The following is a 24,371-nucleotide window of genomic DNA, read 5'->3' on the forward strand; positions in this document are numbered from 1 at the left end:
TTGATGACATCTGAATGTGTTAAATTGTTTTTCTAGTCAAAGTAAGGATGGAGAGCTTAGAACTTTGCTTCTTCGTCCCCCATCCCACTACCCACAGCACCAGAAATCTAGAAGCAAGATACATAAGCACGATGGATCTAGGAAAATCAGCTACACACTTAAGAAGTATCTGAAATATGTTCCAAAGTTACATCATTAAGAAAAATTAACTTCAGATATATTAAAGACCTAAATAATTAAAGCCAACTGTTAAAATGTTTAAAATATGTCTAGAAGAGTAAGAAAATATTTTTTAAACAAAATACAGAAAATTCAATCCCTAAGAAAATTCTTAATTCATTTACTACATCGAAATTTAAATTTTCCACTCCACAAAAGGCTCAATAAACAAAAGTCAAAACAAGCTATGGAGTGGGAAAGAATGTTGGTAACGCATAACAGATGGGAAGTAGTATCCAGAATTAAAAATAATTTATTCAAATAAATATGAAAAATATAATCGGCAACCCATGTCTTCAAAATAGGCAGTTTATGAATAAACAAAAGCATAAAGGGCTAATAAATAGGAAAAGCTATCCACCTTAGTAATAATCAGTGAAGTAAATATTAAATCAAACTAAAATACCATTTTACACATAGAAAACTGGTAACATTTGAAAATCTGACAATAGTAATGCTGGTGAGTATTTGGAGAAACAAGAACATGCATTCACTCTTGTTTGCAGTGTAAATGGTACAACCAATATAAAATTTGGAAATTTTTGATAAACCATTTGGAAACTTGTATTAAACTTGAAGATGCATTTACTTGATATTCAGCAATTCCATTAGAGAAACTCACACACTCACTAGAAATCATGTATTGTCCACTACAGCTTTCTTTTTTTTTTTAATACTGAAAAATTGGAGAAAACTGAATGCTCATAAACATACAAGATAAATGTAATTATGTTGTAATCATATAATAGAATACAGTAGTGTAAATAAGTATACTAGTGTTACATGAATCAGCACATCTAAAATTCGAAATTGTAGATCCAAGATGGCGGAGGAGTAAGTGGAAGCTACACTAACCTCCTCCCAGGACCAGTCTGGATTTACAACTTAATTTTGGAGAAATCATCTGGAATAACCAACGGAACACTAGCTGGAAAGAAGTCTTATAACCACAGAGAGACAGAAAAGGCCGCTACATCACAACGTGACCGGTAGGGAGTGCGGAGACGCGGAAGGGCTGGCTGGGCTCACACGGGTGGCTGCTGAAGGGACTGAGAAACAGCTCAGCAGCCGGGGATTCCCCCTGAGAAGGGCAGGGTCTAAACCCCCAGCTGGGCTTCCCAGCCTACAGCGACAGAGTGGAAAGTAAAATAGTATCAGCTGTGAAAAGCGAAAAGCCACAGGCTTTCTTGCTAGCCGGAGAGAAACAGCAGGAGAAAAAGAGCTCTTAAGTGGATCACATACGAAAATATTTTGGCCACCACTTACCCTGGGCTCAAGCAGAGGGAAGGCAGAGAGGACTGGAGACACTTGGGGAGAATTTGGCACGGTGGCTTTGAGGGGAGAACTGGAGGAGCAGCTGACTGGGTCCCAGTGCTGACTCATCCCCAGTACTGCGGGTAGACCATTCCCCTCCAAGTGGCGTCAGCCTGAGGGGAAGCAAAAGCCCTGCCTACAGGAATTAAGCTGCCACACCCACAGTCCTTAAGCCGGACAGCTAATCACAGATTGAATAGATTAACAATCAAAGAAGACAGACAACAGCAGTAGATCCCTGGAAGTCTCCAACAGGCTGCCTAGGGCCAGACTGGTACATGATCTGACGCCACCAGAGGCAGATCCAGGAAGTGCAGATCATTCCAAGAAGCACCAACAAACAATAGGAGTCAAAAAAATGGGGAGACAGAGAAACAACCTCCCATCAAAAGGAAAGGTAGAATCCCCAGAAAGAGTGCTAAATGAAATAGAGGGGAGCGAACTATCAGATATGGAATTCAAAACATGGATTATGGAGAAGCTGAATGAGCTCAGCGGAAACTTCAAAGAACTCCAGAAAAACTACAAGGAACTCACAGAAAATTACGTGAGCATGAAAAAGGACATAGAAGCTATCAATAAGAGCCAGGAGGAAATGAAAAATATGATCTCTGAATTGAAGAACACAGTAGAAGGAATTAAAAGCAGGCTAGAGGAAGCAGAAGATCGGATCAGCGAGCTGGAGGACAACCTACACAAAAACTCCCAGACAATGCAACAAAATGAAAAAAGACTGAACAAGACTGAAGAGGTTCTAAGACAGCTGCAGGACAACATGAAACGTAATAATATCCGTATCATAGGAATTCCAGAAGGAGAAGAAGAAGAGCAAGGGATAGAAAACCTCTTTGAAAAACTAATGACAGAAAACTTTCCTAACATGATGAGAGAAAGAGTCACGCAAGTCCAGGAAGCACAGAGGGTCCCAATGAAGATGAACCCCAACAGGCCCACCTCAAGACACATCATAATTAAAATGGCAACATTCAAAGACAAAGAGAGGATCCTAAAAGCAGCAAGAGAAAAACAACTAATAACATACAAGGGTACTCCAATAAGGCTATCATCAGATTTCTCAGCAGAAACACTACAAGCCAGAAGGGAATGGCAAAAAGTATTCCAAGCAATGAAAAACAAAGGCCTACAACCTAGAATACTATACCCAGCAAAGCTCTCATTCAAAATGGAGGGTGAAATAAGGAGCTTCCAAGACAAAAGAAGGCTAAAAGAATACATCTCCACCAAACCAGCAATGCAAGAGATGCTAAAAGGTCTGCTCTAAGAAGATAAAGAAACAGAGAGAGACAGAGAAGAACACGAGTACAAAGGGGAAAAATGACAATGAATAAGTACTTATCGGTAATAACCTTAAATGTAAATGGATTAAACGCTCCAATTAAAAGACATAGGGTAGCTGAATGGATTAGAAAGAATGACCCACATATATGCTGTCTACAAGAGACCCACCTTAGAACAAAAGATCTACACAGACTGAAAGTAAAGGGATGGAAAAATGTATTCCAAGCAAATGGACATGAAAAAAAAGCTGGGGTAGCAATACTTATATCAGACAAAACAGATTTCACAGCAAAGTCCATAAAAAGAGACAAAGAAGGGCATTTCATAATACTTAAGGGAAAAATCCATCAAGAAGATATAACCCTTATAAATATATATGCACCAAACTTAGGAGCACCCAAATATGTAAGGAAACTTTTGAAAGACTCCAAGAAAGATATAGACAACAACACACTCATAGTAGGGGACTTTAACACCCCATTGTCAACAATGGACAGATCTTCAAAGCAAAGAAACACCAAAGATATGGAGGCACTGAACAACACTCTAGATCAAATGGACTTAGTCGATATATATAGAAGTTTTCACCCCAAAGAAGCAAAATATACATACTTCTCAAGTGCACATGGAACATTTTCAAAGATAGACCACATGGTAGGACACAAAACAAGCCTTAACAAATTCAAGAAAATTGAAATTATATCAAGCATCTTCTCAGATCACAATGCCTTAAAATTGGAAATCAACCTCAAGGAAAAAACTCAAAAACATTCAAACTCATGGAGAATGAATAACATGCTATTAAATAATGAATGGGTTAACAATGACATCAAGGAAGAAATCAAAAAGTTTCTGGAAACTAATGATAATGAACACACAACAACCCAAAACCTATGGGATACAGCGAAAGCAGTCCTAAGAGGAAAGTTCATAGCAATACAGGCCTACCTAAAAAAGCTAGAGGAATATCTAATAAAAAATTTAACCCTACAGCTACAAGATCTAGAGGAAGAACAACAAGCAAAGCCCAGATCAAGTAGAAGGAAGGAAATCATCAAGATCAGAGCAGAATTAAATGACATAGAGTCTAAACTAACAATTCAAAAGATCAACAAAAGTAGTAGCTGGTTCTTTGAAAAAATAAACAAAATTGACAAGCCTTTAAGCAGGCTCATCAAGAAAAAAAGAGAGAGGACCCAAATAAATAAAACCAGAAATGAAAGAGGAGAAATCACGACTGATACCACAGAAATACAAACGATTGTAAGAAATTATTATGAACAACTGTATGGCAAGAAATTTGACAACCTAGAGGAAATGGACAGATTCCTGGAAACCTATAGTCTTCCCAAACTGAATCAAGAAGAAGCAGAAAGTCTGAATAGACCAATAACAGCTAGTGAAATTGAAGCAGTAATCAAAAAACTCCCAGCACACAAAAGCCCTGGACCGGATGGCTTCACAAGTGAATTCTACAAAACATTTAGGAAAGAACTAACTCCTATCCTTCTCAGACTATTCCAAAAGATACAAGAAGAGGGAAGACTGCCAAACTCATTCTATGAAGCCAGTATAACCCTAATTCCAAAACCAGGTCAAGACACAACAAAGAAAGAAAACTACAGGCCAATATCGCTGATGAACATAGATGCTAAAATCCTCAACAAAATATTGGCAAACCGGATCCAGCAACACATTAGAAAGATCATACACCACGATCAAGTAGGATTCATCCCAGGGATGCAAGGATGGTTTAACATTCGTAAATCAATAAACGTAATACACCACATAAACAAAATGAAAGACAAAAACCACATGATAATATCAATAGATGCAGAAAAAGCATTTGATAAAGTACAACACCCATTTATGATAAAAACTCTCAGCAAAATGGGAATAGAGGGAGCATACCTCAACATAATAAAGGCCATATATGAGAAACCTGAAGCCAACATCATACTCAATGGGCAAAAACTGAGAGCATTCCCCCTGAGATCAGGAACAAGACAAGGATGTCCGCTCTCCCCACTCCTATTCAACATAGTCTTGGAAGTTCTAGCCACCGCAATCAGACAAGAAAGAGAAATAAAAGGCATCCAAATTGGAAAAGAGGAAGTAAAACTGTCATTATTTGCAGATGACATGATAGTGTACATAGAAAACCCTATAGACTCCACAAAAAAACTACTCGACCTAATAAGTGAATTCGGCAAAATAGCAGGATACAAAGTCAATATTAAGAAATCAAAGGCATTTTTATACACCAACAATAAAAACTCAGAGATAGAAACTGAAAGAAAAATTCAATTTACCATAGCAACAAGAAAAATAAAATACCTAGGAATAAACTTAACCAAGGAGGTAAAAGACCTGTACTCAGAAAACTACATAACATTGAAGAAAGAAATTAAAGAAGATACAAATAAATGGAAGCATATACCATGCTCATGGATGGGAAGAATCAACATCATTAAAATGTCCATACTACCCAAAGCAATTTATAGATTCAATGCAATCCCTATTAAAATACCAGCAACATATTTCACAGACCTAGAACAAATACTTCAAAAATTTATATGGAACCAAAAAAGAGCCCGAATAGCCACAGCAATTTTGAGGAAGAAGAACACAGTAGGAGGAATCACAATACCTGATATCAAACTATACTACAAGGCCACGGTAATCAAAACAGTCTGGTACTGGCATAAAAACAGACATATAGATCAATGGAACAGAATAGAGAGCCCAGAAATAAACCCAGGTTCATATGGTCAACTAATATTTGACAAAGGGGGAAAGAACATCAAATGGAGTGAAAAGAGCCTCTTCAACAAATGGTGTTGGGAGAACTGGACAGGGACATGCAAAAAAATGAAACTAGACCACCAACTTACACCATACACCAGAATAAACTCAAAATGGATCAAAGACTTAAATGTAAGCCGTGATACCATAAAAGTCCTAGAGGAAAAAATAGGCAGGAAAATTTCAGATATCCCACGTAGCAACATTTTCACTGATATATCTCCTAAGGCAAGGGAAATAAAGGAAAGAATAAACAAATGGGACTACATCAAACTAAAAAGTTTCTGCTCAGCTAAAGAAAACATCAGCAAGATGAAAAGGAAACCAACCATATGGGAAAATATATTCGCCAATGACATCTCAGACAAGGGATTGATCTCCAAAATATATAAAGAACTCATACGACTCAACACCAAGAAGACAGACAACCCAATTAAAAAATGGGCAAAGGACCTGAACAAACACTTCTCCAAAGAAGACATACGGAGGGCCCATAGACATATGAAAATATGCTCAACATCACTAGCCATCAGAGAGATGCAAATAAAAACCACAATGAGATACCACCTCACACCAGTCAGAATGGCCATAATCAACAAATCAACAAACAACTTGTGCTGGAGAGGATGCGGAGAAACGGGAACCCTGGTGCATTGCTGGTGGGAATGCAGACTGGTGCAGCCACTATGGAAAACAGTTTGGAATTTCCTCAAAAAACTAAAAATGGAACTGCCTTTTGAACCATCAATTCCATTACTGGGATTATATCCGAAAAATCCTGAAACACCAATTCAAAAGAACCTATGCACTCCAATGTTCATAGCAGCACTATTTACAATAGCCAAGTGCTGGAAACAACCTAAATGCCCATCTGTAGATGAGTGGATCAAAAAACTGTGGTACATTTACACAATGGAGTTCTATGTAGCAGAAAGAAAGAAGGAACTTCTACCATTTGCAACAACATGGATGGAACTAGAGAGAATTATGCTTAGCGCAATAAGCCAGGCAACGAAAGAAAAATACGTTATGCTGTCACCTATTACAGGAAACTAATGAACAACACAAACAAATGAGCAAAATTGAACCAGAGGTATGTAAACAAGGAGTAGACTAACAGTAACAAGGGGGGAGGGGGGAGGGAGAAAAGGGGGTAAGAAGGGGAAGTGTAAAATCAAAGAACATGTATAAATGACCCACAGACATGGGCAACTGAGTGGGGACTGAATGTGGGGGAAGGGAGGGGCAGGATACAGGGAAGCAAGAGGAAAAAAAAAAAAAGTGAGACAACTGTAATGGAAAAACAAACAAAAAAATTTTTTTTAGTGGGGGAAAATGAAAATATGAAGAATGGAAATGCCAGTTCAGTGAATATTAGGACAAAGATTTTCCTTCACGTTGTATATTTTTCTCCCTATTTGATCTCTCCAGAGTTTGGCATTCTAAACAAGTAAGTAATGACTTAAGTTTCTTTGCATGGACCTAATAAGACCAGTTGTTAATAGAGGTTCCTTTTTCTGAACAAGCCTTTGACTGGAATGTCAAGCCTAAAGGAGACATGCTTGGGCTCATGTTGTTACCAAAAAGCCCTAAGGAACTGGGAATGACTTTCAAAGGTAATAAAAGCCCGCGAAATAAAAGGCCTGCTGCCATGGTTGGTTGTGCGGTCCACAGCAATCTCTCCAGGGAAGGAACGAAGGTTGTTTTCCTGAAAGATGGCTAGAAGGGACCTTAAGGCACAATGGAAAACCAGAAAGACTTGGAAAGGACAGGTGTGTACAGGCAAGGATGAATGCCAGGTATGTGGCCCAGCTTCTGTGCACTGAAGAGCAGACTGAGGGCCACCCTAAATGTTCCTTGGGTAAGTTCCAGCAAAACAGAACTAAAGATCATAAGTGATCATTTGCTGCTCTTGTTATGCTTATGCAAATGAACAGGATAAATTAAAAATGGACTTAATGTAGTCCCTTTAAAGACAAGGAGAGTAATCTTAGGGAGAAAAATCAGTATTCAAGGAAAATCACAATGATCAGTGGCAGACTGTAAAGTAGGGCAGCTAACCGTCTTAAAAGTTTCTTCTCATTTAAAAAATGGTTTCACTTGAAAATTAAACCATATCTGTGATATCACCAAAGAGATTCAAGTTGCAGGCAAGTAGAATGTCAAGTGCCTTGCAACTGTATGTCTTCCCAATAAGACAGTCTTACAGATTTAGAGACTTTTTTGTTGGTTATGTTACATAAATTAACATGTGTTTTCTGTTTTCAAAGGGCATAAGCCTATGACCGCATTACCTGAGTGATTGTCTGTACGCATAAGCCTCACTTAATCCTCTCTGCAGCGCTGCCTCCGGAGACTCAACAGTTTGGCTGAACTAAATGGCTGAGTTGGTGAAGAATGGGGTGGTCTGTGGGCTTCACTTTAAAACTGAATTCTCTTTTCTATCCTAATGGCTTGGACAGAAAGGGCCCAGAGGTCTGAGAGGGGGGAAACAGAAACTATTTCCCTCAGCCCAAACTAAATAAAATGGGCAAAAGGGTTTTGGACAGGAGAGATGTGCCTAGCACACCTTCCTCCAAAGAAGCCCTTTTTTTTTTTTTTTTTTTTTTTTTTTCTCCTAATGTGGAACATTGAAAAATTAATCCCTGCCTTTTGCCACCTAGTAGTTATGGATTGAATGATGCTTTTTAACCCTTTTTGCCAAATCTGTTGCCCCCAGAACACAACAAGGATGCCAGCCTGCTAAACCAAGCACGCCGTTGTCCGGAGACAGCCAACTGACCTGGAGTCTGCACAATCCTTCCCCATGTGGGAAGGCCACCCTCCCCTCCACACCCCCACTGTTATTAGGGATTTCTGGACCCAAGGGTAGGTAGGACGACGACCATGTCCAGCTTGAAGCAGCTAGAGGAGCTTGAGACCTTCGCCCATTGTCCTTTACAAGATTACAAAGGGTCTTAATATCTGAGAGGGAGGGATAGTTATTTTTTACGAACCATGGGTATGGACTTGGGGGGGGATGCTGGGGGAGGGAGATACTGGGTGGAGGGGAGTAAAGGGGGAAAAATTGGAACTACTGTAACAACATAATCAATAAAATATACTTTAAAAAAAATAAAATAAAATAAAATTCGAAATTGTATTCAGTAAAAAAAAGTGCATTGCATACAAGACTATTTATATAAATATTTTAATAAATGAGAAGTACTGCTGTATGTTGTGGATGCATGCAATATAGTAATGATATTAACACATACATGGGAATGACAAACACAAAATTTAGTATTCTGTGGATCATGCATGCATACTTTTATTGATTTTGTTAAAAATGTATAAATGCTTACATGGAAAGTGTAAGAGGCCATATATAAATAAAATGCTGATGAAAACATGGTTTTTAATATTTCAGTTTAGGCTTATGCTCTAAATGTAGTATTGTATTAATTTGAGCTTATAAATTCCCTATACTTCTGTGAACTCACATAAAGGGTGAAGAAATGTTTGAAGATGGCAAGTATTTAGCATAAAATTCATGGTTTTGGTCTAGAGAGAGAGTGAATCTTCAAACTCTTTGACTAGACAAACTATGAGTTAAAACATGAGGTTATAGAAGTTCTGTATTATTTAAATTAAAACAAAATCTGACAATTGAGAATATGGAAAAGGAAGAAACTGTATAAAATGTTAAAAATCTGGGATTATTCATTATTCATTACTAAGACACTCTACACACCTACATAACACTTTATTTAATTTTTAATGAATGTGCTCAGGTGCCTACTCCAGACCAGGTCCTTTAGATGACAGACATAAAAAACTGACTAAAACATGATCCCCAACTTCAGAAGCTGTTTAAAGATAGAGACAACTAATGATAATTGTATATGTGTGTGTGTATACACAATATGCAAGTCTCTCTTTTTGTAAAGTCTTTAAGAGAGTGAATGCTTTTTTTTTTTTTTTTTTGGATCAAGTATGTATTTGTATAATTCTGCCAATGTAGCTCTTTGCACAGCTGGCCACTCTTCTAAGGAATTTTCATTCTTTGATTCTTCTAAGCCAACTTGGTCTATTTTGTATTATTATTATTATTATTATTAGCATTCCATATTCAGTGGTCTTCACTGGGTTTCACGGTGCCTCTTACTCCTCCGCCTGACATTTTGACTTTCATCTATCTGTTCAGAATTGCTAAGGGATTTTTGCCATTTCAGATTAGGTAAGAACAGAGCAGTTTATAAATTCAGTATCTTGGCGAGAGGGTTTAACACCTTTCGAGGGCACAGCTTCTATTATCTTAGTGCTTTCTTAACTTATTTAGTGCCTGGAATGTAAAGTCACTTACCATGTACTCAAGTGACTCATTCCCATTCAAAATATTTATTGGCAATCCACTTCATTGGGCTTCTGTGGGCAATGCGTGCAAAGGTTTTCCAAAGTTTAAATTGCTGTGGGTGGTGAAGTGATTTTACAAGATGGTTCTCTTCTTAGTTAGTAATATTCTTACTCTAGCTATTTCAGAAAATTGGGGAAAAGAGAACAGTATATGAAAACTGTTCTTTGGAACAAGAGCAATAATGGCCTTTGATTTTGAATTAAAAATCAAAGGTGGTGTTTTCCCAGGCTATTGAGCAAGATAGACATGAACCCAATTACTCTATATATGGAAAGCTGCTGTTTTCTTTTTAGTTAAAAATTTTTATAAAATATTCCTTCCGTTCACAGAATGTTAACTTGTTCACTTCTCCTTCCTGTGTTATACTACAAACAAAAATTTGTCAGGGAGCTTTTTATTAAAATATACATACAGAAAAATATACAAAATAGAAGTTTAAAGCTTGATAAATTTTTACAAACTGACACCATCAGTGCTCCATACCCCCCTATCTTTTCATGTCCCCTTCCAGTCTCCAGCCTTTTTGCCCCAAGAACAACTATTATCCTGACCTTCAATGCCATTGTTTGGTTTGTCTGTTTTGAATTTTAAGTAAGGGAATGAAACAGCATGTACTCTTGTGCTTGACTTCTTTTGTAACACATTGTGCTTATAAGATTCATCCACATTCTATTTGCAAAATTGATCCATGTTGTATGTCATTACTTCATTCATTGTCATTGCTATGGTGTTCCATTAGGTGGATATATCACAATTTATTAATTTATTCTTTTGATAGAAACCATTTAAGCAGTTCTTAATTGGGTTTATTATACATAATGCTTCTGTGACTGTTTCACAGCACATTTTTTGGTGAACATATGTACATATTTCTGTTAGCCATATGAATGTCAGACGAATTGCTGAGTCATAAAACATTCATATGTTTAACTATAGAACTTTCAGCTAGTTTTCAGCATGGTTATAACAATTTATAATTTCACCAACAAGGTAACAGAGTTCTCTTGTTTTTCTCACATCCTTTTCAACAGTTGGTGTTATCTGTCTTATTTTCTGCATTTTTGTTTTGGCCACTGGGATGGCAAGCATGCCCTTATTGCCCTTATTAAAAAGACAGATGGTCAGAAACATCCCTGGCCTGTTACCTTAAGTGAACTTGATTTTGGCAACACTGCTTAGCTCATTCTCCCTTAATGAAATAACTCTAGGACAGACTGAGTGCATTTGTCTACTGAAGTCCTTCAAAAGTGAACGATCTCCCAACACTCTGCCGCCTCCCCACAAGTACTACAAATGATCTTAGCTCAGCTACCATGGCCTCTTGAGAAAGCATTTTTTGCCAAGACAATCTTTCTCCTGTTTCCTTGGGAAGAGATGCTACAGGGTATTCCCTATTAATCAAAACAAATTTTGCCTTCAAAAGATATCTCAGTTATTATAATGTCTATGTTTTGTTCGTAATTTTGTAGGTAGTCTAGAAGTGGTTGTTTATATCTGTTTATCTTGTGGTGTATTACTTTTTTTTCAGAATTTTACTTTTTACTGCAACAGTCGAAACTAAAAAAAAAAAAAAAACAACAAAAAAACAGAATGTTCTCTTGTTGCATTTCTAGAATTCCTTCTTGGTCAAAAGTGTAAGTCTCTTGACCCTTTCAAGCTTTTATCTTTCTGAGAAAAGAAAGGGGAGAACATTTTGAAATCTTATTTATTATTTATTATTTTCCATTGCTTTTGTGTTTCATTTGCTCTGTTTCAGTTTATATATATTTTTTCAACTAGTACAATTCTATTCATTATGTACATATTTTAAAATAAATAACTGGAGTAATGATTCTTAATTTTCTAGAAGTATGATTTCATTAGAAAGGTAGTTCTGGTAAAAAGTTAAGTTTTAACAGTGAAATTCTTCTAATATTTGATTGAGAAAGTTTGAAATTCCTCTTTCAGTTGTTAGGCAGTCCTATGAATTCCAAAAGTGAATTCCATATGCAATGATCCTTCAATAAGTAGTCTCTAAGAAAAATGGAACTTTTTCCACACTTAATTTACAGACATATTTGAATTTGTAACTTCATTTTGTTTATGGTACTTTTTGCCATACAAATATATGTAATTTTAAAATAGCCAAATATATATAGTTTTTTTTTAATGGTTTTTGAGATTCCTGTCATACTTAGGAAAGTCCCACCCCATATTTCTACAAATAGCCACTTACATTTTCTTCCAATATTTTCCTTATAAAAAATAAAGATAGTTATCCCATTGTTTCCTTCTAAAATATAATCAATCATATCAACACTTTATTAAATTAAGCACTTTTTCCACTGTTAGATTAAAATCCCCTATATACTGATCTTCATGTGGGCACTCAACCATATATGACTAATATATATAGTGCTGTGCCAATATCATACACGTTTGACTTTACTGTTAGCTTACTATTCAAAAGTCTTGTACTTAGGTTTCTTAATTGTTCCTTCAATATTCATAAGATTTGGGCTATTCTTAGAGATTCATATAAATTCTAGAATCATTTTATATCTGCACTTCATTTGGATTTCATAGTTTAACTTTTATGTCTTATGCTACTCTTGCAATATTTAGCTCTCAGAATTTTATTCTTTTGTCTCTACTATAAATGAATATGTTCTTTCCACGTTAGTTTCAAATTTATTATTATTAGGGTAGAGAAAAAGCTATTGATTTGCAGAAGGTGTCCAATCAGAATTAATTTTAGGATTTTTCAGGAGCTACTGGGAAGAGTTCCTTACTATTCCCCCTATTTCCATTTGATATAAGTGGGTTTAAGAAAATCTTATTTTTATTTTCTTATCAAATAAAGTCGGTATGGAAATTTGAATTTAACTTTCTCAGCTGATGCTGATGCTGGGAATCTTCCAAAAAACGCCAGATTACACTCTGCTACCATCGTGGGGAAAATAATTCAATGTAGAATTGAACATAAAAGAGTGCTGAAATGTTATCCAAGATGTATAGGATGAAACTGAGATTGCTTCATTCAAGAGTTGAGTTTTAAGAGATATTAATATAGCCCTGGCCAAGGAACTCAGTTGGTTACAGCATCATCCTGTATGCCAAGGTTGTAGGTTCAATCTCCAATCACAGCACATACAAGAAACTACCAATGAATGCATAAATATGTAGAACAGCAAGTCAGTTTCTCTTTCTCCTCCTCCCTTTTTCTTTCTCTCTAAAATCAATCAATAAAAAGGAGGTACTAATATAATGAAAAATAGAGAAACTCAATGCAAAACTGTAAATATCAAGTAATTCAGTTTTGTGAAATCATGGTGAAGCATACTTTTATTGTCTGTAGAATATAAATTTGATGTATTAATATTTTCTTTTAATGTAGAATTTAGAAATTCACTTGACAATCACAATTTTATTCAAGAAAATTTTGCTAATTAAAAAATCAACATTAGTTATAATATCAATATCATAATTACATTCTTTTACTTAAAGAAAATATTGCTTGAACCCACTCGAGTGCTCTGAAGTTTCTTTTGTATCCTTCTTGTTTATCCAACTGACTTGTTTCTTCATCACTGGCTTCCTTACAAATCATTGCACAACTCAGATTCTGTTTGTGTTTCAGCTTTAAGGTGACTTTGAGAGCAATCAATAGCTTTCAAATATTTTACTATATTTGAGATTATATTTAGGGAATGTCTTTGCTTTCTGCTGAAAAATGGTTGAGACTCAAATGGGATTAGGACTGCCCATTTATCACTCAGGGTTTCAAAACATAACTTCTGTACCATTTGATAATTCATTTATTTGCTCTTTCATTTTACTCCACGCATGTTTAATTGGGTGTGGCCACAGCCCAGGCGCATTTACAGACACAGCAGAAACATCATCAGAAAAAATAGCCAAAGTATTTTTCTCATGGAACTTAGATATATGTCAAGTTGTGGTAAGTGCTATGAAGTAAAGCGAGGTAGAGTGAGGAGGGTAGCAAGTACAAGTGGAGATGACTGAGGATGCTCTTTCTGGGGAAAATATGACTTTTATGCAGAGAGTTGTGGTCAAGTAGGGGCTAAATGGGAATCTAAGGGAAGCAGATTCCAGACAAGTAAAGAGACCCTAAGACAAGAATATGCTAAGTATATTAAAGGAGTAGCAAGAATGCCAAGAGGACTGAAGTGAAAGGAAGCTCCAGGAAAGAAAGAAGGCACGTGGCAAGGGCTTGGTCATGAGGGATATGACATTTGTTTAAAAAACACTCTGTGTATGAGAATAGACTGTAGAAGGGCACCTGTAAAGGGCTATTACACACTTGCACAATGATTACTGAGAAATAACATTAAATTTTTCAGTGCAGAGGTCATTAATGTCCATGAAAAAATCAGTTTAGAAAAAATAAATTTTATGTTTAAAGAGAAAATTATGCATTTTCTCTCATACACTTTCCTGGTTTTTCAAATTCTAGGGCAAAACCAATGAAGTGGCTATTTAAAAACATAGATGAGAGGTAATGGTGGTGAACCAGGAAACTTTAAATGAGAAGTGGTTGAACTCTGGATATATTTTGAAAATAGAGGAGAATTTGTTGGATGTGAAAGAGCGTTCCATCAGAAAACATATGACACATTAAATTAAGGTAATTAGCCCTGGCCAGAGTGGCTCAGTTGGTTGGAGCATCATCCCATAAAACCACAAGGTTCAATTCCTGGTCAGGGCACATGCCTGAGTTGCAGGTTAGGTCTGCAGTCGGGACATGTGCCGAAGGCAACTGATCAATGTTTCTCTCTCACACAGATGCTTCTCTCCCTCTCTTTCTCCTTCCTTCCCCTCTCTAAAATCAATAAGCAGGTCCTAGGGTAAGGATAAAAAAAGATATTTAGAGGCGTGTTTAACAAAATAATTATTTAGAAAGATGTGAGCAGGGTATATGGAAACTCAAGGAATAGTACAATGCTCTAAAGAATGAAGAGAAGATGTAGATATGCAAACTTGGAAGTTGAAAGTTTAGTATATAAAAATAAAAACATTAAGATCAGCCTTAAGGAAAGTACCTAGTTCAAAGCTACCCCATAAAAACATAGACAAGGGGATCAATACTTTGACCTCACTCTCCTCCCTCTCTCCAATCTTCAGCAAAGACTTCCCATGAACTGGAATCAACTGCAAGACAAAGGACAAGGGAGAACTTTGGTTTAGTTTCTACAGGTCAGCTGTTCTCATCATGAATCAGGGTGTAGAAAGGTGAAGAATGGCCTGAGGGACACATGAAAGATACTCAGGATGACTCTACAGCAGCGATTTTCAACCAGTGCGCCACAAAAACTTTTGAAACATGCAACAGGTTCTCTGCTCCTCCAGTTCAACGGACTGCTGCATTTTTCTGTGCAGTGCCAGCCTCAACCCTGAGACACGATGGTGAAGGTCGGAGTGAACGATTTGGCCGTATTGGGCGCCTGGTCACCAGGGCTGCTTTTTACTCTGGCAAAGCGGATATTGTCGCCATCAATGACCCCTTCATTGACCTCAACTACATGGTCTACATGTTCCAGTATGATTCTACTCATGGCAAGTTCAAAGGCACAGTCAAGGCTGAGAACGGGAAGCTTGTTGTCAATGGAAAGTCCATCACCATCTTCCAGGAGCGAGATCCCACCAACATCAAATGGGGTGATGCTGGTGCTGAATATGTTGTGGAGTCCACTGGGGTCTTCACTACCATGGAGAAGGCTGGGGCTCACTTGAAGGGTGGAGCCAAGAGGGTCATCATCTCTGCCCCTTCTGCTGATGCCCCCATGTTTGTGATGGGTGTGAACCAAGACAAGTATGACAACTCCATGAAGATTGTCAGCAATGCCTCCTGCACCACCAACTGCTTGGCCCCCCTGGCCAAGGTCATCCATGACAACTTTGGTATCGTGGAGGGGCTCATGACCACAGTCCATGCCACCACTGCCACCCAGAAGACCGTGGATGGCCCCTCTGGGAAGCTGTGGCGTGATGGCCAAGGGGCTGCCCAGAACATCATCCCTGCTTCTACTGGCGCTGCCAAGGCTGTGGGCAAGGTCATCCCTGAGCTGAATGGGAAGCTCACTGGTATGGCTTTCCGTGTCCCCACACCCAATGTGTCGGTTGTGGATCTGACCTGTCGCCTGGAGAAAGCTGCCAAATACGATGACATCAAGAAGGTAGTGAAGCAGGCATCAGAGGGCCCCCTCAAGGGTATCCTGGGCTATACTGAGGACCAGGTTGTCTCCTGCGACTTTAACAGTGACACCCACTCCTCCACCTTTGATGCTGGGGCTGGCATTGCCCTCAATGACCACTTTGTCAAGCTCATTTCCTGGTATGACAATGAATTTGTCTACAGCAACAGGGTGGTGGACCTTATGGTCCACATGGCCACCAAGGAATAAGAGCCTCCAGGACCACCAGCCCCAGAGACAGGAAGAGAGGCCCTCAGCTGCTGGGGAATCCTTGCCCCAAACTGATCCCCCAACATACTGAGAATCTCCTGACCTCTAGTTGCCATCCTAGACCCCCTAAAGAGGGGAGGGGCTTAGGGAGCCCTACCTTGTCATGCACCATCAATAAAGTTCACTGTACCCAGAAAAAATAAATAAATAAATAAAACATGCAACACCTGACTATTTAGTCAGGGGCACTGATCTCTTTTCCCTTAGATTGTCAAATAAAAAAAAATAACAACAGCCAACACAGCAATAGCTATCTGCTGTGAATAAATCAAAATTATACCTATTTTTTTTTCATCAGACTGGCAAAAATATAATATTTTTTGGCATGCCACAGAATTTTAGTAATTAGTTTATGTGTGTCATAAGATGAAAAAGGTTGAAAATCACTGCTCTACAGACTTGCCTTCAATAAATAGAACTGCATGAAGTTTGTGTGTGATTGTGTGTGTGTGTGTGTGTGTGTATGTGTGTGTGTAAAGAAATGGATTGAAAGAAATCAAAGTTCAGTTATGGATAACACAGTTTTAAGATGACAAATTGACAGTAGATGTGAATTCGAAAAATTAATGCCAGGAGTACCAAACAGAAGTTAGGACTGAACGTAACTAAAAGCAGGTTTGGCTGCCTGCTGCTACAAAAGCCAGGACTTGAGAGGCAGGCACTGATATAAAGGAAAGGGGTTTATTTTTATATGCCAGCCATCTGGAAGACGGGGGCTCATGTCTCAAAGTTTATCTCCTGGGAAGATGGGGAACTCACATCTCAAAGCCCATTTCCACTTCGAGATCTTCATAAGGAGGGAGAGAGGAACAGAACACAGAGATCAAAGAAGGGAGTTGCAAAGTTCTCTGCGTGCACAGGAGCACAGTCCATTCTGATAAGGCAAGTCATCTAGCTACAGGTCATCCTGGCTCCATGATTAAAGGTCAGCAAATATCCTGAAGCTGGTATGCCTGAAGGTCAGAGTCTATATTTTTCAAAGTTACTTCCTAGGAATCTTACACAAACATGTTCTTCATCTACAAGCTACACATTGGCCAGAGTCCTCATTGTAAGAAACAATGCCAAAAGGATGAGGGGGTGGGTTAAAATTTCGCACCATTACAATTTTCCACTGTTACACAAAGATACAATATTAGGAATTTTAAATAGATAGTTGGTATTTAAACTCTTTGAATTAGATAAAGTCACCTAGGCAACAAGTATAGGCAAAGTTTATGAAAATATTAAGGAAACCAGCAAAGAAGACAGCAAAGAAATTTTTTTTTAAAAAAGCAGTGAATCATTAGTTATGTCAAAAGCTTTTTTAATAAGATGATTAGTAAGAAATTACATTAAAATTTTCAGTGTAAATGTCATTAATAACCTTGAAAAGACTGGTGTAGAATAAAAATTGTGTTTCAGAAGAATTCTGCATTTTATGACCTTTTGGGTTATCAGATTTTAGTCCAGTTCATTGTCTTTGAGCTATCTTGCAACTCTTTGTAAATGTAGATTTCTGATAGGAAAATTCTGACTTATCTGGAAGTATTTAATTGACATTTTCTGTCTAGTTTGGTAGTGACTTAATTGGCTATGGAAAAACCACAGTTTTTCTCCATTTGCAATTTATTTTGTAAATAAAAGTTCCACAGAACTCTTCTGAGATTTATAATTTTATTTGAATGTGATTTGAAAATCAGATAATGAAGCGTTTGGCATGAACAGAAGACACACTCTAGGGTGGGAAGAACAAGGCAAGGGTTTAAAAGCAAAAGTTGTGAGGTGGAGTTGCTGATCAAGGGGATGGGTAGCTAGGGAAACAAGACCATATGCTTACATCATTCATTTTATGAGTGGTGGAAGTGACTGGATTTTCAGGGGTCTACTGACTCAGTGGTCAGGAAGTAGTACTGTGAGATAAGAACCATGAGCAGTTTTCGCCGAATCGGAATCAGCAGGTAAGAGTCCCCGGATATGGCCAACAGTTGGAGTCATAAGACATGGTAAGCAGGGAAGGGGAGGGTCACAGAGTGGGAGCCAATATTTCAGTTTCCCTTGGAAGCTGCAAAATAAACTAGTAATACAAGCTTTGTAGTGAAGTGGACAATGCAAAGAATGAAGTTCTTCAGGTAGACAGCATCAGAGTTTAAACTACAAAATAGTCCACTCAATTAAGCAGTGTCAGAGACCAGATAGAAGAAATTTTCATATAGTTGGAAACAAAATCATGATATTAGAGTCCCTGATTTCAACTTTCCCTTACTCCATAAAAATGTGTGCTAAAGCTCATGATCCTGAACCTAGATTTAATATCTGATCTAATTGCTGTTTCTGCCTCTCCTTTTAAAAACCCAACTTTAATCACCAGTCTGGTATTTTCTGGTCAATCATCAGCAAGGTGATCTGTCCTGTGGGCTGTCTCCATCCTTCTCTCCTCCTTCCCCTTCCTCCCCCATAGAAAAAAAATGGCAAGCGCCCTGATAAAAACCCTTGCCATTCCATTTCCCCCAAAAGAAGATGTCCTGAGATCCAAGATGGCGGAGGAGTAAGTGGAAGCTACACTAAGCTCCTCCTAGGGCCAGTCTGGATTTACAACTTAATTTTGGAGAAATTATCTGGAATAACCAACTGAACGCTAGCTGGAGAGAAGTTTTATAACCACTGGGAGACAGAAAAGGCCGCTACATCACACCGTGACCGGTAGGGAGTGCAGAGACATGAAAGGGAAAGGGTGGGTTGGGCTCCCATGAGTGGCAGCTGAAGGGACTGAGAAATAGCTCAGCAACTGGGGGTTCCCCCAGAAGAAGCACAGGGTCTAAACCCTCAGCTGGGCTTCCCAGCCTACAGAAACAGAGCAGAAAATAAAATAGTATCCAGGTGTGAAAAGCAAAAAGCCACAGGGTTTCTTGCTAGCTGGAGAGAAACAGCTGGAGAAAAAGCTCTTAAGCAGATGACATACAAAAATATTTTGGCCCCACTTACCCTGGGCTCAAGCAGAGGGAAGGCAGAGAGGACCAGAGACGCTTGGGGAGAATTTGGTGTGGTGGCTTTGAGGGAAGAACTGGGGGACCAGCCGACCGGGTCCCAGTGCTGACTCATTCCCAATACTGCCAGCAGACCATTCCCCTCCACGTGGTGTCAGCAAAAGCCCTGCCTACAGGAATTAATCTGCCCCACCCTCTGTCCTTATGCCTGACGGCTAATCACATATTGAACAGATTAACAACTAAAGGAGACAAAGGCAGTAGATCCCTGTAAGTCTCCAACAGGCTACCTATGGCCAGACTGGTACACGATCTAATGCCACCAGGGGCAGATCCAGGAAGTGCAGATCATTCTAAGAAGCACCAACAAACAAGAAGAGTCACACAAATGGGGAGACAGAGAAACAACCTCCCTTCGAAAGGAAAGGAAGAATCCCCAGTAAGAGTGCAAAATGAAATAGAGGGGAGCAAACTATCAGACATGAAATTCAAAACACGGATTATTGGGAAGATCAGTGTGCTCAGTGAGCTCAAGGAAAACTACCAAGAACTCCAGAAAAACTACAAGAAACTTACTAAAAATTACACTAGCATAAAAAGCGACATAGAAGCTATCAATAAGAGCCAGGAGGAAATGAAGAATATAATTTCTGAATTGAAGAACACAGTAAAATGAATTAAAAGCAGGCTAGAGGAAGCAGAAAATTGGATCAGCAAGCTGGAGGACAATGTAGACAAAAACTCCCAGACAGTGCAACAAAATGAAAAAAGACTGAACAAGAACGAAGAGGTTTTAAGACAGCTGCAGGATAACATAAAACGTAATAATATCCATATCATAGGAATTCCAGAAGGAGAAGAAGAAGAGCAAGGGATAGAAAACCTCTTTGAAAAACTAATGACAGAAAACTTTCCTAACATGCTGAGAGGAAGATTCACACAAGTCCAGGAAGCACAGAGGGTCCCAATGAAGATGAACCCCAACAGGCCCACTTCAAGACACATCATAATTAAAATGGCAACATTCAAAGACAAAGAGAGAATCCTAAAAGCAACAAGAGAAAAACAGCTAATAACATACAAGGGAGCTCGAATAAGGTTATCATCAGATTTCTCAGCAGAAACACTACAAAGTCAAAAGAGAATGGCAAAAAATATTCCAAGCAATGAAAAACAAAGGCCTACAAATAAGAATACTCTATCCAGTAAAGCTCTCACTTAAAGTAGAAGGTGAAATAAGGAGTTTCCCAGACAAAAGAAGGCTAAAAGAATACATCTCCACCAAACCAGCACTGCAAGAGATGCTAGGGGGTCTGCTTTAAGAAGATGAAGAAACAGAGAGAGACAGAGAGGAAGACAAGTACAAAGGTGGGAAATGACAATGAATATACCTATTGATAATAACCTTAAATGTAAATGGATTAAATGCTCCAATCAAAAGACATAGGGTAGCAGAATGGATTAGAAAGCATGACCCACATATATGCTGTCTACAAGAGACCCACCTTAGAACAAAAGATCTACACAGATTGAAAGTGAAGGGATGGAAAAAACTATTTCAAGCAAATGGACGTGAAAAATAAGCTGGGGTAGCAATACTTATATCAGATAAAACAGATTTCACAGCAAAGGCCATAAAAAGAGACAAAAAAGGACATTTCATAATACTTAAGGGAAAAATCTATCAAGAAGATACAACCCTTGCAAAAATATACGCACCCAACTTAGGAGCACCCAAATATGTAAGGAAAATTTTGAAAGACTTCAGGAAGAATAAGAAAGCAACACACTCATAGTAGGGGACTTTAACACCCCATTGTCAACAATGGATAGATCTTTGAAGCAAAGAAACACCAAAGATATTGAGGTATTGAACAACACTCTAGATCAAATGGATTTAGTTGATATACATAGAACTTTTCACCCCAAAGAAGCAAAATATACATTCTTTTCAAGTGCACATGGAACATTTTCAAAGATAGACCATATGGTAGGACACAAAATAAGCCTCAACAAATTCAAGAAAATTAAAATTATGTCAAGCATCTTCTCAGATCACAATGGCTTAAAATTGGAAATCTACCTCAAGGAAAAAACTCAAAAACATTCAAACTCATGGAGAATGAATAACATGCTATTAAATAATGAATGGGTTAACAATGACATCAAGGAGGAAATCAAAAAGTTTCTGGAAAAGAATGATAATAAACACACAACAACCTAAAACCTATGGGATACAGAGAAAGCAGTCCTGAGAGAAAAGTTCATAGCAATACAGGCCTACCTAAAAAAGATAGAAGAATCTCTAGTAAAAAATTTAACCCTACAGCTACAAGAACTAGAGGAAGAACAACAAGCAAAGCCCAGATCAAGTAGAAGGAGGGAAATCACCAAGATCAGAGCACAATTAAGTGACATAGAGACTAAACTAACAATTCAAAAGATCAACAAAAGTAGGAGCTGGTTCTTTGAAAAGATAAACAGAATTGACAAGCCTTTAACCAGGCTCATCAAGAAAAAAAAGAGAGAGGACCCAAATAAATAAAACCAGAAATGAAAGAGGAGAAATCACGACTGATACCACAGAAATACAAACGATTGTAAGAAATTACTACAAACAACTGTATGGCAAGAAATTTGGCAACCTAGAAGAAATGTACAAATTCCTGAAAATATATAATCTTCCAAAACTGAATCAAGAAGAAACAGAAAGCCTGAACAGACCAATAACAACTAGTGAAATTGAAGCACTAATCAAAAACTCTCAGCACACAAAAGCCCTGGACCGGATGGCTTTACAGGTGAATTTTACAAAACATTTAGGAAAGAACTAACTCCTATCCTCCTCAGACTATTCCAATAAATCCAAGAGGAGGGAATACTCCCAAACTCGTTCTATGAAGCCAGTATTAACCTGATTCCAAAACCAGGTCAAGACACAACAAAGAAAGAAAACTACCGGCCAATATCGCTGATGAACATAGATGCTAAAATCCTCAAATAATATTGGCAAACTGGATCCAGCAACACATTAGAAAGATCATACACCACGATCAAGTGGGATTCATCCCAGGGATGCAAGGATGGTTTAATATTTGCAAATCAATAAACGTAATACACCACATAAACAAAATGAAAGACAAAAACCACATGATCATATCAATAGACGCAGAAAAAGCATTTGATAAAGTAAAACACCCATTTGTGATAAAACCATTTAGAAAAATGGAAATAGATGGAGCATACCTCAACATAGTAAAGGCCATACACGAGAAACCTGAAGCCAACATCATACTCAATGGGCAAAAACTGAGAGCATTCTCCCTGAGGTCAGGAACAAGACAAGGATGTCCACTCTCTCCACTCCTATTCAACATAGTCTTGGAAGTTTTAGCCACAGCAATCAGACAAGAAAAAGAAATAAAAGGCATCCAAACTGGAAAAGAGGAAGTAATACTGTCATTATTTGCAGATGACATGATAGTGTACATACAAAACCCTATAGACTCCACAAAAAAACTACTCGACCTAATAAGTGAATTTGGCAAAATTGCAGGGTACAAAGTCAATATTCAGAAATCAAAGACATTTCTGTACACCAACAATAAAATTTCAGACATAGAAACTAAAAGAAAAATCCCGTGTACCATAGCAACAAGAAAAATAAAGTACCTAGGAATAAACTTAACCGAGGAGGTAAAATACCTGTACTCAGAAAACTGCATAACACTGAAGAAAGAAATTAAGGAAGATACAAATAAATGGAAGCGTATACTATCTTCATGGATGGGAAGAATCAACATCATTAAAATGTCCATACTACCCAAAGCAATTTATAGATTCAATGCAAGCCTATTAAAATACCAATGACATATTTCACAGACCTACAACAAATATTTCAAAAATTTATATGGAACCAAAAAAGAGCCCGAATAGCCACAGCAATCTTGAGGAAGAAGAACACAGTGGGAGAAATCACAATACCTGATATCAAACTATACTACAAGGCCACTGTGACCAAGACAACCTGGTACTGGCACAAAAACAGACATAGATCAATGGAACAGAATAAAGAGCTCAGAAATAAACCCAGGTCTATATGGTCAACTAATATTTGACAAAGGGGAAGGAACATAAATGGAGTGAGAAGAGCCTCTTCAACAAATGGTGTTGGGAGAACTGGACAGGGACATGCAAAAAAAATGAAACTAGACCACCAACTTACACCACACACCAGAATAAACTCAAAATGGATCAAAGACTTAAATGTAAGCTATGGCACCATAAAAGTCTTAGAGGAAAACATAGGCAGGAAAATTTCAGATATCCCACGTAGCAACATTCTTACTGATATATCTCCTAAAGCAAGGGAAATAAAGGAGAGAATAAACAAATTGGACTACATAAAACTAAAGAGTTTCTGCCCAGCAAAAGAAAACATGAGTAAAATGAAAAGGGAACCAACCATATGGAAAACTATATTTGCCAATGATACCTCAGACACTGATTGATCTCCAAAATATATAAAGAACTTATGAACTTATATGACTCAACACCAAGAAGACAGACAACCAAATTAAAAAATGGGCAAATGACCTGAACAAACACTCCTCCAAAGAGGACATACAGAGGGTCCATAGACATATGAAAGAATGCTCAACATCACTAGCCATCAGAGAGATGCAAATAAAAACCACAATGAGATACCACCTCACACCAGTCAGAATGGCCATCATCAACAAATCAACAAACAACGTGTGTTGGCGAGGATGCGGAGAAAAGGGAACCCTGATGGGAATGCAGACTGGTGTAGCCACTATGGAAAACAGTATGGAATTATCTCAAAAAATTAAAAATGAAAGCTTCCTTATGACCCAGCAATTCCACTTCTAGGAATATAGCTGAACA

General features: G+C 37.9%; 1 pseudogene; it reads left to right on the forward strand.

Moving 5' to 3' along the window:
• The first annotated feature begins 15,497 nt into the window (after window positions 1–15,497).
• On the forward strand, window positions 15,498–16,635 carry LOC150013167 (glyceraldehyde-3-phosphate dehydrogenase pseudogene; annotated as a pseudogene).
• The last annotated feature ends 7,736 nt before the right edge of the window (window positions 16,636–24,371 follow it).

Source organism: Furipterus horrens, unplaced genomic scaffold, assembly GCF_987537825.1.
Source record: "Furipterus horrens unplaced genomic scaffold, mFurHor1.1.pri manual_scaffold_4, whole genome shotgun sequence".
NCBI lineage: Eukaryota > Metazoa > Chordata > Mammalia > Chiroptera > Furipteridae > Furipterus > Furipterus horrens.